This window comes from Protopterus annectens, chromosome 8.part0 (genome assembly GCF_019279795.1).
Source record: "Protopterus annectens isolate FY-2018-M chromosome 8.part0, PAN1.0, whole genome shotgun sequence".
NCBI classification, from domain to species: domain Eukaryota; kingdom Metazoa; phylum Chordata; order Ceratodontiformes; family Protopteridae; genus Protopterus; species Protopterus annectens.
In genome coordinates this window covers 456,210,603-456,224,507 of record NC_056741.1, presented here as the reverse complement: position 1 = coordinate 456,224,507, position 13,905 = coordinate 456,210,603, and the positions used below count along the sequence as shown (strand labels likewise).

The 13,905-nt window shown below is 37.4% G+C and overlaps 1 protein-coding gene across 3 annotated transcripts in view; it reads right to left on the bottom strand.

Moving 5' to 3' along the window:
• INTS3 (integrator complex subunit 3) overlaps nt 1–13,905 on the bottom strand; it is a 2,345,436-nt gene that overhangs the window by 686,710 nt on the left and 1,644,821 nt on the right. The gene's annotated exons all lie outside the window — the stretch shown is intronic.

Here is a 13,905-nt window from a genome sequence, read left to right as displayed (position 1 = left end):
CTCACGCACGCTGCAACAGCCAAGCTAAAGCTTTTGTATAGGAGCCGATGTACGAGTCGCTTGGGGGTAGGAAATCCTACAACTAGAATACTGCAACATAGGAACAGAAGGACATCTTTAATTGTCGCACCTCAACTACCTATAAAAGGGGATAATGGGTGAGTGCAGCTACTGCAACAGTGATTAAATTTGAACATTTACTGTTATGGGTAAGGAGGACTTAACACAACTGCACTATGTTCTTCATTCTCACTGCTTACCCTACCTGGTAGGAAGAAGGCTAAATGTTCAGGATCCCATGGAGAATGGTTCCAGCAAAGCCTGCCCTGGACCAACAAGAAGAATCCATTTTGCAGTTCTTTGTGAAAGCATGAACTGAGGACCAAGTTGTTGTCTGAGTCCACCTCTTTCCAGCATGCTATCAAAGAGGATAAGGTCCTGACAGAATATGCCTTAACTTTGCCTGAAATAGTTATACTATGGTGAGAACAACGAAAAACAACCAGCAGAGGACAACTATGTAGATAAAATCAGTTTAGACATGGGTTGGCCTTTCTCAATTCCAGCATCAGAAACAACAGCTGTTTAGTCTTCCTAAAGGACTTGGTTCTGTCAAGGCAGTACGTATATAGAATCTGTTCTGCCTAGGTGTTTTGATTCTGGGAAGAAAATTGAGAGATCAATGGCTTGATTCAAGGTAAAGTCTGAAACAACTTTAGGCACGAATGAAAATTTTGTGTGTAATCCAATCCTATCACTGTGGAAAACCAGACAGCCACCATGAGTGCTTACAACTCAGATATTTGCTTTGCAGATAACAGAGCAACAAGTAAAACAGTTTTCCAAAACAAACTGCAAGTCAGTCTGAAAGGCAAATTCAGAAGGAGCTAAGGTCAGTTTTTGTAGAACAAAACTGAAATTCCAAAAAGGAAGAATTTGCTTTCAGGGGATCTCATGTGCAAAAATCCTTTCAGAAACTGCATGACCATAAACACAGAAAAAAAGAGGGGTATCCATAGGCAAACAAGCTGAGATGGCTGCAAGATGTACCTTGATGGAAGCATAAGACAACCCATCTTTAAGTAAAGTTAAAGTCAAAGTAAACTTTACTGTCATTCATAAATCATAAAATTGCAAAAATTTAAAGAAATTCCGTGTCTCTGGACTCAATGGGCAGACAACATAGAGACTATTTTCACAGACATCTGTCCATATAACACCTAGCTATTACTTCAAGGACATGTGGGTAGACAGACTAATACTACACAAAATTAGAACAGATTTTACCACTTTTCACAGTGAATACTTATTTTTTTCAATAATAAGTCTTTATTCTTTTCCAAATGTTAATACAATACCACAACATATTTACAATATATACATGAATGCTTCCAACAGTTACATAAAGTCATTATACATTAATATAAACTTCTAGATAGGTATTAAATGAAGAGAAAATAAAAATCTAGTATCAATATAAGGCTTATCTATACTAAGCTCCATATTTAGTATGTACTTCCCCGAGAAAAGTGGATTGGAACCTTAAGCTAACACAATATTAAAGATTTGCTCCCATATCTTTGTGTTATTTATACTTTTTCTATGATCTTTAATTAGTAATTTATGCGCTAAAATATGTTTTATCGCTACACTCTTAAAGTTTTCCCATGAAGTCTGGGATGGATTCAGCCAATTTGTAGCTATATACAGCTTCATTAACAGGAAAATATTTATGAGTATGATCCTTTGGGATCTATCCAAATTAATCGGAGGAATATGAAGAATCATGAACTCCCAAGAAAGTGCAGACTGCTGATATCCCATTTTTTGTAATTGAATTTTTAAAGAATTCCAAAGTTTGAAAATACATTTACAACTCCAGAACATGTGTAAAAGGTCAGCCGTTTGGTCTATACAATATGGGCATTTAGGTGAGTTTTTAGAGTTGAATTTATATAGAGTGAGACGAGTGTAATACGCATTATTAAATATCAACTGAGTAAATAATACCTTTTGAAGAGATACTGATTTTAAGGTTAAATTAATTGCTTTCACTATTTTATTATCTTCAATCGTTAACAATTTCTCCTTCCAGTATTTGGATAAAAGTATTTGGTTTTTATATTTCACATCTTTTATCAAATTATATGAAGCCATTATATATTTACAGTCCTTCGTAAGAGTTTGCCATAAGTTTAGGCAAATGTTTAAATCTTCTTCTTTAATTTTAAAATTACTATTACTAAAATAACTTATTGATAGATCCTTTAGCTATCTCATTATAATTAAATACGAGTTAGGGAGATTGATCTCTCTTAACATGTCGTGTATTGAGATACCAAGGAAGGGATATAAATCAAGTATGATTAAATCACTTATAAGTGGGAATTTTTTAAGATCTATCAGCGGATTACCAATTTTCAAATTTGGGTTCTTATGAAATGGTTGAAAAGTCATCATATATTGTAAGAGATTTAGTGAGTTAAACAGATTTTGTATTGATATTATATATACTGTGATATGTTCCATCAGAGCGTACATTTTAAGGGTATCTTTATTTAAAAAGGGTAATGCCTTACAATTAATACCCAGTCCAGTAACATGTTTATAGTTCAGAATCAACCACTTAGGTGACCATTTGGGACTAGACCTATCGAAGTTAACCACTCTTAGAATTCTATTAGCATTTATTATTAAATAATATGCTTCAAAATTTAGTAACTCTAAATCACCCCTGTTTTTCGGAGTCATCAGTTTATCATAGGATATCCTAGTTTTTCTAGGTTCCCATACAAATCTACCTAATTCCGTATGAATTTGTTTGAAGAATTTCCTAGAAATTTGGACTTGAGTAGCTCTAAAGATATATAATATTCTGGGAAGTATGTTCATTTTAATAATTGAGGTCTTTGCCATTATTGGTAATTTCAAATTATTCCAGACACTATATGCTCCCAAAGTAACTTAACATTATTCACATAAAAGTCTCTGTTGTCTGTTGAAAAAACAATACCCAAATATTTAATTTTTTCTTCGGATTTTACCTGACCTACCAATGGTAAAAGCGAAAAGGGTGTAGGCGTCTTTAAAGGAAATAACTTAGTTTTTCTAAAATTTATTTTGTAATTGGATATTGTTGCAAAGTCATCCACTGCCTTTAATATTTTCTTGGTATCTGAAACAGGTGTCGTACAGTAAATATTTAGATCATCCGCAAAAGCAGCCATAGAAATTTTCGTACCATATATTATTGGGGCATTGTGATAGATATTTTGTTTGATATGTAGAAATAATGGTTCTAAATATAGACTGAATAATATAGGAGATAACGGACATCCTTGACGGGTACCATTCTTAATTTGTATTCTTTTTGAGAGATTTTTATTAATAACTAGATTTGTATAGGGATTATTATATAGTTTTTTTAATGTTAAAATAAAGTCATGAGGTATATTAAAATATGATAAAATATCAAACAAAAATTCTAAATTAACTCTATCAAAAGCTTTTTGCGCGTCAATTATGAGTGCATAAGCATTAAAATTTCTGTGAGTGGCATAAGAGATCAGTGTATGAAGTGATAACGTATTATCTGTAGTTTGTCTGCCATTTAGAAAACCAGCTTGTTCCTCTGATATTATCAGGTTAATTACCTTCTTCAATCTATTAGCCAAAATCGATGTCATAATTTTCATGTCTATATTCAAAAGTGAAATAGGTCTATAGTTATCCGGATTTTGCAAATCAGCATTCTCTTTCAGTATAAGAATAGTTTTTGAAGCATTAAAGTGCGGGTCATTAATTTTATTGTTAATTATATAGTTAAATACATGTGGAAGTATTTTCCCCAATGTATCACTAAAAGTTTTGTAAAATTCCGTGGTCAAACCATCCGGTCCTGGAGCTTTATGTGGCTTCAAATTCTTAATTGTATCTGTTATCTCCTCTGAGGAAATTGGTTTGACTAAGTTCATATGAAACTCATCACCAATTTTCGGAAATATAATCTTCTGCAAAAAGTCATCATTACTCTTATTTATAATTAATTCCTGATGTTCACCATAGACTTGAGAAAATATTAATTCAAAAGCATTAATAATGTCTTCAGTATTGGTGTATGCTTTATTGTTAAAGTGTATTTCAGAAATTTGAGAAGGTATTTTCGATTGATTAATGATACGCGCTAGTGCTTCTGAAGGGGTCTGTATATGATTAGCGTATTTTACCAGCATTTTCTGTTCATAAAATGATAATTTACTATTTTGTAGTAAAAAAAGGTCCTTCTGACATTTTAATAACTCCGTTTCAGTTTGTTTACTATAATTCCTAATTAAATCCTGATCCAGTAATTTAATTTTAGTTTCCAATTCTTGTATGTCTCTCAAATGTATTTTCTTATAATAAGTAGCCTTTTGAAGAAAAATTCCTCTTATTTGTGCTTTGGTCGTTGCCCATTCTATGTCAGACGGATGTCGGTGTTTAGAAAGATTAGCTAATAGCTGATTCAAGGTCTCTTGAACTTCTTTTATTATATCTTCTTTATTTAATAAATATGGATTTAAGGACCAATTATAACCTCTAAGACGTATATTATGACTAGTGTCCTTATTGAAAGTTAATGTAAGCCTAGAATTATCCGACAAATGTCTAGCTTGTATGGATACATAGGGGTCAAAAGCCATTAGTACGTCTGAAATTAGAAAAAAATCGATCCTGGACCACATTTTATGACAACTTGAATAAAATGTAAAGTTATTTGCATTCATTTGATTATTTGTGTATTTAAATGGATCATATAGTTTAAAATCTGTTTTAAGTTCCTGTAATGCTATCACTGCTTGGTTATTAAAGGACCTGTATGAACTTGATTTGTCTAATGTGGGATCTTGGTATGTGTTCCAATCACCTCCTTTTATTATATAGTAATTATTATATTGATTCAGGATAAAATAGAGTGATGTTATAAAAAGTTGTTGATTGGTACATGGGGCATATATATTACGAAGTATCACCGGTTTATCATAAAGTTTAGATGAAAAAATCACATAACACCATCTTCCCTCTTTGTCTATTTTAAAATCTAGAATTTTCTCTTGATATTGGTTTCTAATAATGATCGCCACCCCTGCACTATTAGTTGTCCCTTCCGAAGCTACCACCTCTCTAATCCATTTCTTATTCTTAAGGACAGTCCATTGATCATTAGTCAAATGGGTTTCTTGTAATAAAATAAAACATGCCTTTGACTGGAGAAATAAATGAAAAAATAATTTCCTTTTTTTTCAAGTTCTGGAGCCCTTTAGTATTCCATGAGTCTATTATCCACATACTAAGATTTTTAAGTCTTTTAAGTATATTTTAAAATTAAGAGACGATACTAAATTCCAATGTATTAGCACAGTATACAATATCTGGAAGCAATCTTGACGTCCTATCCCTAACCAGTGCCTATCCACTATTCCCCTGGACCAGGACATACATAGGTTTTTTTACACAGTTAAAACTTTTATGGGTACACAGCCTTACTAAACATCTATTCTTTATCTTACAAAATAAAATACCAAAAACATGCAAAAAACCTATAAATACTACATCTAACTCTACAAAGCCTAATCCAAACATTCCCTAATAAACACTGATAACTATCTACAGCTCTTGAACACATTATTTAGTTAACATAAATGATCTTCACTACATTCAAAATTACTATTCTACCTCTCTAATAGTTCACATATAATATTAGTTATATTAATTGGTTGTATTACCCTAAAATAGCTAACTATCTTATTTAAATCTAAGCTAAACAGATATATGACAGTGCCCCTATTAAACAATAATATTATTGGTTTCAAGATAATTCACTATATATTATGTTATCTAGGAAAGAGAAAAAACAAATATTTAACCTATAAATATAGCTTTAGCTCTGACTTTGTTTATCTAATCTAGGTTATTTAACATTATAATGACAGTAACACGGGTGAATACAAATAACATTAACTATGCTTACTGGGTACTATACTTGAATATATAGAATGATAACTAACTAACAGAGTTCCCCAAACAGTCAGAACCACATGCCAGTATATAAGAAGATAGCCTTCACTTTCCTAGAAATGCCAGGATATAATATCTTCTAGTCTTTTAATCAACTAACTATCCCAACACTAAATCCCCTTTGTATCTAAGCATTTGCAGTATAAAACACATCATTAAGACAGGAAAATAAATATTACAGTATACTACCATGTTATTAGTACAAACACATTCAGGAAAAACTACCTAAGAAAATAGCATAATTATGATAAAGTTATCCTACTTCTACCATTCAGTTAAATAACACATTTTATCCAGTACATTATTAGTTCAGTTTTAGTCCTACCTGAATGGATTCACAGTTCCCTTTAAAGAAATAAAAGCTGTAACATACATTAAATGTCCACGTACACTCGTTTTACAGTCCAACTAGCTTCTCCTTCTTCCACAAAGATGTTTCTACTTCCTGGTCATGTAATCCTGTCTTCGAATTCGTGACGGGGGAACCATTACGCGGACGGACTTCCGGATGCGCCACCTCGAAAGCGGACCCTCAGCAGCACCCAAAGGACTTCCTGTTACCTCGCGAAGGGATACAGTTCGTAGAAGCCATAAAAGTTTTGGAAATCTTTGTGGACGAGCTGGAGCTGCAAAAAGAAACTAAGTAAATATTTACCAAGGGGCCTGGTGAAGAAAAAAGAACAAACAAAGGATTTTGGAGCCTCAAGACGTAGTAAGCATGGAATCCCAGTATCCACGTTGCTGTAAACAGACTGAATGGCCAAGTTAAGCTTCCGAAGCTGGAAGAGACTTAAAAATCTTCAGAAAGGTAGCTTTTACTTCTTTTCTTGTAGATATGGAATATTTGGATCCATCAACTGTAAAAATTAATGTGTTAGGGTATTTCATTTGAAATTTAATGTTCTTTTCAATGAGGAACTTACAGTATGGAGATAATGCTTTTCTGGCTTGTCTTATTTGCAATGGTAAATCCTGACCCATAGAAACTCTATTATTTTGCCACATAATATAACCTCCATTCTTTTTAACAGTTAGAATTATTTTATTTACATCCTGGTAGTTGAGTAATTTGATGTAAACTGGTCTAGGAATGTTTGAGGCTTGTGTTTCTCTGAGAGCTCTATGGGCTCTTTCTATAACTATTTGCTTAGCAATGTCAGAGTCATTGAACAATATTTCGAATATTTGTATGATGGTAGAAATTAAATCATTATATTGGATAGTTTCTGGAATTCCTCTAATAATTATGTTGTTCCTTCTGGATCTTGCCTCCAAGTCCAGAATTTTATTTTGCATAGACTGGATATCCATGTCATGAATGTCTGCTTTTTTTGTAAGCAATGTTATTCTGTCCTCATTTTCGGATATTCTAGCTTCCAATTTATCCATCATTTCAAGAATTTGACTGCATGTGGCACCAAAAGAAAGTACCTGGTTTGATGGTTCTTTCAAAGCTTCTTGAATGGGCAACAAAGCAGTTTTAATATCTTCCATGTTAGCCAGTTGATCCAGTTTATTTGTCATTCCAGCTTTTAAAAGTTCCTGCTGTTTTATAGTCTTCTGCCTTTTTATTGTTGAATCTTTTTCTGGTGACTGAAGTGCTGATAATTTGGTTTTAGTTGTTGTTGTTTCCATACTTTTTTCCTCTTTTGACATTGTGAAGCAAAGCAAAACTCTAGTAAAACTAACTAGTAAATATCCACGATTACTAGTCAGGCAGTTCCTTTGTTTAATACTCTGTTCAGAGTCAGACAGACAATCAGCTCTAATCCTGTGAGTTTGATTAATTTCCTCCTGTTCTTTCACCACTCAAGCAATATTTAGTTGTAGTAGAATAGATATAGCCAACAATTAGTGTAAAAAATCTTGTAGTATGTCCTCAGGGTTGATTTTTATTCCGAGTAACTGGAGAGCTGTAGATATGCAGTGTCTACAGAATGGCGGCCATCTTTGAATCCCCCCACAGTGAATACTTATTTGAGTAGTGCAAGTATTTGAAAATCAGTGGGGCTACTTCACTTTCAGGACCCTGTGACTGGTAAGGCATCAACTAGAAAATCTATTAGATTTGTCAACATCAGACTTTCTACTAGCAAGGTTTGGTTGCCTACTGCTGTATGTCCCAGTGAAAAAGGTACCTAAAAGGTATTAAAATTGAACCATCCAGGCCACCAGTTTAAGCTGACTGATGGGGTGCATCAAACTCTATTTGGGCTTTGTGAGTAGATCCAGTCTGTGAGGAAGCTACCTGGCCAGTTCGGTAAGAAGGGATAACCAATTTTGCCTGGGCAAAAAGGGAGTAATCACAATGAGTTTTGGTAATTCTTTATGGATCTTAAGAAGTACCACTGAAATTACTTGAAAAGGTGGAAAAACACACAGGGAAATTCCAGTCCATCTGTTCTCTATGCTTGGCTGCAAGAATATCTCAAACAGAATTTTTCTAGTTGTTTGTTTTATAAAGACGTGAGCACCTCTACCTGAGGAGTTCTCTACATCTGGAAGAAATCCTAGAACACTCCTATACTGAGTTTCCACTCCTGAGGGTTTGTCCATAATTTGCTGAGTCTGGCTGCCACAGTACTTGTGCAGATGGAATACAGTAGGCCTGAAGAGTCAGAGAACTCTGAAGGGCCAACTCCTAGGTCATCACTGCCAACTAGCAAAGACGGTATGATTTTATACCTCCTTGTTTGCTGAGATACTACATCACTGTGATGTTATCTCTAACCAACTGTAAAGGGCCCGGAGCCCATAGATGGTGCAGTGTTATTAAAGCATGAATCACTGCTAGCATTTCCTTGATGTTTATATGTGCTTTGGCCTGTCCAGAAAGCCCACAGACCTCAAACTTTTACTCCCGTGGAAACTGCCCCACCCCCAGCATAATCTGTAGAATGTCCAGACAGACTGAACTGGGGTTGTGAGAAAGAACTGGAGTTCTGGACTGAGAGCTATTTAATCCCTCCACCACTACAAGTCTTGCCTTACAAACTCCAACACAGGAATCTGAAAGTCCAAAGATTGTAGGTGCTGGGTCCAAGAATGTTTTAGGTACCACTGGATTTTTCTCATATGTAATCCAGCAGGTGGCATCATGACGATCGTGGATGCCATGAGGTCAAGAATCCTGAGAAATTCTCTTGCAAGATCCTGAAAATGTTTAGAAAAACCTAGAAATATCTGCTTGTAAGCTATTACCTTTTCTTTTGGAAGGAACACCTTTTGCCTGAGTGTATCTATCAAATACTCCAAAAATACAATTTCATGAGAGGCTGTGAGACTTTCTTAAATCACAGATGTGACAGGAGATTAGATGTCTTTGTTAAATGACTCCAAACATCTGAAAGAACATTGTGCACAAAATAAGTTGTCTAAATACAGAAAAATGTGGTTGCCCTGCAATCTGCAGTGAGCCACCACTGGGACTAGGCACTTTGTGAACACTTGAGGTGCACTGGAGATCCCAAAGAGTAATGCAGAGACAGTATAGCTGTGTAAAATCTTACCATAATAGTAGGCATCCTTCTCTTTACTGTTGCAGTATTTTCAGCCTTAGGGATCTCCTGCCAAGGATAGCCCAATTTCAAGCCAGTATACCAAAGCCTTTACATCTTGTATGTGCCGTACATTACATGTATGTTCCATGCACAAAGGCATAAAGGGCATAAAGGTGACATATGAAAGCAGTTACCCAGAACTGAGCTGTTCCAGTAGAGAACAGTCTCCACTGGACAAAAAGGAGGTTATGCACATCCAAATGTAGAAAATACAGAAGGAAAATGGGGACTCTCAGCCAGGAGGGTAACCAAATCAAAACCCAAAAGAAAAAAAGGGATGGTGAGAGGGACCGAATAGTGAAAAACGGGCATCTACTGTTATGGTAAGATTTTACACAACTGTAGTATATCCTTCTATATTACCTCTACAATATTCTTAACATTATGGAGAGTACAAAAACCCCAAAAAAGGAGTGGGAGGTGGAAAGCTGGGAACAGCCCTCAACAAACCCATGCAGGATAGCCCTAGCAAAACCTGCTCTGGTTCTAGAAACCATAACCAATTTATAATGCTTAGTAAAGGTATGCACTGAGAACCAAGTAGCAGCGTTAAGGATGGAATGAACACCACCACAAGAAGCAACATTCCTAGTGGAATGAGTTGTAACTGATGTAGACAGACACTTACCATGAAAAAAAAAATAAAAAAAGGAAATGGCCTTAGATATCCAGGAGGAGATGGTTTGCTTGGAGACAGCTAAACCCAAAGTCTAGGATGCAAAGAAAAATAAAGCTAGTCAGACTTATGAGTAGTTCTAGTTTTATCCAAATAATACCTGAACAACTTCTTCTTTCGGCTGTTCCCGTTAGGGGTCACCACAGCAGATCATCTGTTTCCATTTCTTCCTGTCCTCTGCATCTTGCTCTGTCACACCAACCACCTGCATGTCCTCTCTCACCACATCCATAAACCTTATCTTAGGCCTCCCTCTTTTCCTGTTACCTGGCAGCTTCATCCTTAGCATCTTTTTCCCCAATATACTCGGCATACCTCCTCAGCACGTCCAAACCAACGTAATTTTGCCTCTCTGGCTTTGTCTCCAAACCTTCCAACCTGGGCTGACCCTTTAATATACTTACTCCTAATCCTGTCCATCCTCGTCACACCCAGTGTAAATCTTAACATCTTCAACTCTGCCACGTCAAGCTCTGACTCCTGCCTTTTTGTCAATGCCACTGTCTCCAACCCATATAACATAGCAGGTCTCGCTACCCTCTTGTAGACCTTCCCTTTCACTCTTACTGATACTCGTCTGTCACAAATCACTCCTGACACTCTTCTCCACCCACTCCATCCTGCCTGTACTCTCTTCTTCACCTCTCTTCCACACTCACCATTACTCTGAATTGTTGATCCCAAGTACTTAAACTCATCCACATTCCCCATCTCTACTCCTTGCATCCTCACCATTCCTCTATCCTCCCTCTCATTCACACACATATATTCTGTCTTAGCCCTGCTGACCTTCATTCCTCTTCTCTCTGGAGCATATCAATACCTCTCCAGGGTCTCCTCCACCTGTTCCCTACTCTCACTACAGATCACAATGTCATCTGCAAACATCATAGTCCACGGGGACTCCTGTCTGATCTCGTCTGTCAACCCATCCATCACCAACTGTTCTGTGTAAATCCAAGGTATGAAGGACCCTCTGACCAGCAAACTGTGGAGAAGAAAAGATTTACTTCCTTAAATGATTTAAGGACAACTCATTAACAACCTTGGGGATAAAAGAAGGATTAGTACAAAAAGATGCACTGTTGCTGTGAAAAAAACAAAAAAGGAACGGCCAAAAGCTCAGAAACACTCTAAGCATACGTAACAGCAAGCAGCAAGACAGTCTTCAAGGTACAGTGCTGCAGAGAAGCTGGAATGGCACAATCTAGTGGCAGACCCAAGGAAGAAATAGGCTTCCTTGGGGGTCTAAGATGCAGAAAAGCTTTAAGAAAATGTTTTATCTCAAAACAAGAAGCCAAAGGAGGACTTGAGGGCAGACAGGCAGAAATAGCTAACAAATGGGTCTTTACAGAAGAAAAGGCCAAGCCAGACTGGAGCAACTCACATAAATTTGAGAGGGTCAGGGGGACACATTGAAAAAGGGTCATGATACGTGTATGGCACCGGACAAAATCGTTACCATTTGGACAAACAAGACTTTCTGGTTGCAGGTTTTCTTGCCTCCTGTAAAACTCTGAGCACGTCCTCAGAAAAGAGGTACCTAAAAGTGATCAATACCTTATCACCCAGTGTCAGCTGAAGAGTGGATGTGTGAGGATGGATGAGTGACCCCTTGTCCTGTGTGAGGCAGGCAGTCTAACTGGTGAGTTAACTTGTGGTGATTGCCCCTGGCCAGATGTATTAAGAGAGGGAACCAGTGCTGTCTTGGCCAAAAGGGAGTCACTAGCAAGAGTTTTGGAGAGTCCAGATGAATCTTCTGCAGGCCTCTTGGAAGTACAGAAAGGGGAGGGAAGGCATACAGAAACATCCCCATCCAAGTAATAGGAAGGACATCTGTCTTCTACGCCAGATGGCATGGCACTCTGGAACAGAAAAGAGGGAGCTGTCTGTTCAGAAGAGAGGAATACCCCACTGACAGGACTATGTTTAGAAACATATCTCTGTGAAGCATTCATTCGTCAGCCCGTGTTTTGGACCTGCTCTAAGGGTCTGCCACTAGATTATGCTCTGAAGGAATAAACATTGCCTAAAGATGTAGCTGATAATTGAAAGTAAGATACCAGGCCTGAAGAGTCAGCCTGCAAAGAAGATATGACTTTGTGCCTTGACATACCACATCACTGTGGTGGTGTCTGTTTAAATCTTCAGAGGGCCTGGAAAGAGCATGGGGTGAAAAGCCTGAAGGGCCAGAATCAGAGCTCTCATCTCTTTGATGTTGATATGGTCTGACGTCTGATAGTGGGAGCCAGACTCCTCGAACTTTCAGGTGCCCAGAAAAAAAACCCCACCTCATGTCTGAGGAGTTGGTGTGAACAGTTCTTGAGAAAGAATAGGAGTTTGAAATGGATGGCCTGAGTTGAGAGTAAGTTGCTGAATCCACCACTCGAATTCCCACTTGAGACAAGGAAGGAGAGGCGCTCTGAAATCCAGAGGGTGGCAATGCTGAAGCCAAGTACCACTGAAGCTTTCACAAATGCAATCTGGCAAGATCAAACATTGGAATAGAACAGGCCATGAATTCTAGGGACCAAAGAAACTCTCTGGGTGGAATGGCAGGTAGAGGTAGAAGACACTGAAAGAAAACTGTCAAGGACAAAACCTTTGGAGGTAGAAAAGAGGTCAGCATTGGCACTGTCTAAATAATGCAACCCAGGTACACATGATCCTGACAGCAAATCAGAACAGACTTTTGGAAGTTGACAGTGAACCCCAGTCTATAAAGGAGAGATATGGTGAACTCCAAATCCCATAACAGGCAAGTGGGAGAAGGTGCCTGAAGCTACAGGTTATCAGATAAGGAAAAATCTGAATGCCTTGGTGCCTGCAAAAAGCAATCACAGGCACTAGGCATTTTGTGAATACCTCTTGGGCAGTAGAGAGGCCAAAGTTCAAAGCAGAGAACTGAAAACGAGAGGAAGAAACAGGGAAACATAAACTTCCTCAAAGGAGTGTGAATAGGAATACAAAAGTATCCTTCAGATTCAAGGACCCCAGAAAAGCCTGGGGTAGCAACAGGGGAAACAGGGTTTGAAAAGTAAGCATCCGAAAAAGAAGGAACCCTGAGAAAGGTATTGAGTAAGGGGAGATCCAGAGTGCCCTCCTTTCAAGGAACCAGGAACATTCTGGAGTAAAATTCAGGATGAATAGTCCCCTTTTCAACCAGGGATCTAAAGACTTCTGAGAAATGAGGATGCTGCTTTCGAGAAGGTTGAGGAATCCCTGAAAAAGGAGGGAGAGACTTCCACACCATGAAGTAACCCAGATGGATGGATGATGGACAGAACCCAAGAATCTGTGATGATGAGATGTGAGTTTGGAAGAGGGAGAGCCAAAGGGAAAAAAGAAGCTGGCCAAGGGTTAGGGGGTGCAAAATGTCAAAGAGAAGCAGGTTTGTCAGTTAAAGGAAACATCTGGGCCACAGAAGCCTGAAAAGACTTAGCAGGAAGAACTCGCCTTCCACCTTTCCTGCCTTTAGTGTTCTGACAAGGCTGTCTGTGACAAAAAGCAGACGTGGTAGAACAGTTCCTCTGAAACTTAGGGAAAGGAGATACAAAAATATGTTTAAGGCCCTGCAAAGTTTTACCTTTTTCTTGGAGACTTAAGCGATTA